Genomic DNA, 2246 nt, shown 5'->3' on the forward strand with positions numbered 1-2246 from the left:
CGATCGAAGTTCTCTCCAGGGCTCCCAGAGGGGACAGGGCTCAGTTTGCCCATCTGTAAAACGTGCGCGTGGGTTGAGACGATTATCTCTGAGGCATGGTGCGTTCCATGACGTCCGAGAAGCTCCACGCGGCCACCCACGGGCCCCAGAGCGGCAGCCGTTCCCGCACCCCGAGCTCTTCCGGGATTTGCGTTTCCCAGGCTGTTCTTCGTCCCTCCGCTCCCACCCTACTCGCGACCCCCTCCTCCGCCCTGCCCCGTGGACCCTCTCGGCTGCCGCCTCCCCTCGCCCACCTCGATGGCCACTGTTCGGGGGTGGGGAAAGGCCGGCCCGACGCGTGGACTGCGGGTCTCGCTGACTGCTTTAGGTGGGCGCGGACCCTGGCTCTAGCCCTGACTAGGTCACTGCGCCTGCGCAAGAGTCTCCGCCACTCGGGTCCGGGTGGGAACCCAAACCTTGGACTTCCGTTCCGGAATCAAACTCTATGTCCGCCCTTTGGGGCGCTGTGCGTTTCTTTCTAGGTTTCAGTCCTGAGGCTACCCAGGGCCGGCCTTTCTCTCTAACCAGCAGGAGGAAGAGCAAGCTCCACAGCAAACAGTACTTTTGATTGCTATTTCCAACTGCTAATCAGGAAGCATAAGTTAAACTCTTAGCAAAACGGCCGCACCTGGAAAGGCAGGTTGAGCCAAACTACCTGGGTTCAAATTCTGACTCCACCACGTACTACGTAGGTAACCTTGTGCTTTATTATAGTCTCCTCATCTATTAATGTGTGGTTTAAATGTATAAATAGCTGTAAATCAACAGTACCAGAACAGTGCCTAGCATACAGTAAGCATTATATAGGTGTAAAGTGTTATCTCAAATATTTTACTAGGCAAACATTTTATCAATACTACTCTTGAAATAGGCTTTTTGATATTGTTAACATATCATTACAAGATTTGCCTTCCCCTCTGTCCCTAACTGCCAAGAAGTGTTCTCTCCTTTATCTGCGATTTTACCATTCCTCTCAATCTGCTGACCACAAGGCATTTTTCCAAAGGGAGTGTGTGTCTTAGGTTGTATTTGTATATGAAAGGAAACCTATAATTTCCATGTGTTAAGAAACTAAGATGTAGTTGTCACTCAACCTTTGACTAGTTGGGGCTCTCTCAATTTTTCCCTACTTAGCACAAATATTTCAATGAACAAAAAAGCCTTACCTTCATTTCTGAATCTGTGGTCTTACTTTCCATAAAATCTATAGTAGATTGCAAAAACAAAACAAAAGAAACAGTGAGCTTGTGAGCTTCTATTCCTGTATGCATTTCCCTTTGCAACATGTGTTTGCTGTATTTCTCATTAAGAGATGAAGTCTATTTCTCTATCCCCTTGAGTCTGGGCTGGCTTCATAACACGCTTTGACAAATAGAATGCAATGGAAGTCCCACTGTGGAATTTCTGAGCCTAGACCTCAGAGGCTTTGTAACTTCCACTTTCTTTCTTGTTGTTAGGGTTATCAACCATCCTGATCTGCCCAAGGCTGAGGTGTTTCCCAGGATATGAGACTTTTACTGCTAAAACCAGGATAGTCCCAGACAAAGCAGCATGACCGGTCACCCTACTTGCTGCCCTGAGACTGTCACCATCCTTGAGGATGATAGTTCCCAAGGAGAAAGTGACCCAGTCAACATCCAGCACCATCAACATGTGATTTATCCAACCCCAATCCAGTCACCAGATAATAACAAATGCATCAGTCAATTCTAGCAGAATCATCCAGCCAAACTTATCTCAAATTGCTTTTTTCCATTGCAGTTTTTCTGTACATTAAAAAAAAAATTGCTGTTCTACATAACTGTGAACAAACCAAATGGTTTTTCTAAGCCACCTAGTTTTGGAGTTGTTATATAGCAGTAGATAACTGATACAATACTGCAACCCTATAACTACAGGGAATTATACTCAAAACCTAAGAAATAGACTCCAGTTTTAAGACAATAAAGCACAGCCCTTCCTCACCACTTGTTCATTTTTTTATCTACTCAAAGAATATTTATTGAGTGCTTACTGTGTACTAGAAACTGTATCATGGACTTAGCATCTACTACTAAACAAGACAGGTAAGTACTCTGTCCTCAAAAATCTTGTCCAGTTTGGGTTACAGATGCTAAATGAATAATTATAAGTTATGGGGGTGCTTTGAAAATGAATGGGACTAAATAGAAGTGAAGGAGTGTAAAAAAAAAAAAAAAGCAAAGGTT

At 44.7% G+C, this 2246-nt stretch overlaps 1 long non-coding RNA gene across 1 annotated transcript; it reads left to right on the forward strand.

Moving 5' to 3' along the window:
- The first annotated feature begins 246 nt into the window (after positions 1-246).
- LOC120366052 (uncharacterized) lies at positions 247-1844 on the forward strand. Its single transcript, XR_005580829.1, has 2 exons — positions 247-367; positions 1497-1844. It is a non-coding gene; the product is annotated as an uncharacterized LOC120366052 (long non-coding RNA).
- Positions 1845-2246: the final 402 nt, after the last annotated feature.

Source organism: Saimiri boliviensis, chromosome 11 (assembly GCF_048565385.1).
Source record: "Saimiri boliviensis isolate mSaiBol1 chromosome 11, mSaiBol1.pri, whole genome shotgun sequence".
In the NCBI taxonomy this organism is placed as follows: Eukaryota; Metazoa; Chordata; class Mammalia; order Primates; family Cebidae; genus Saimiri; species Saimiri boliviensis.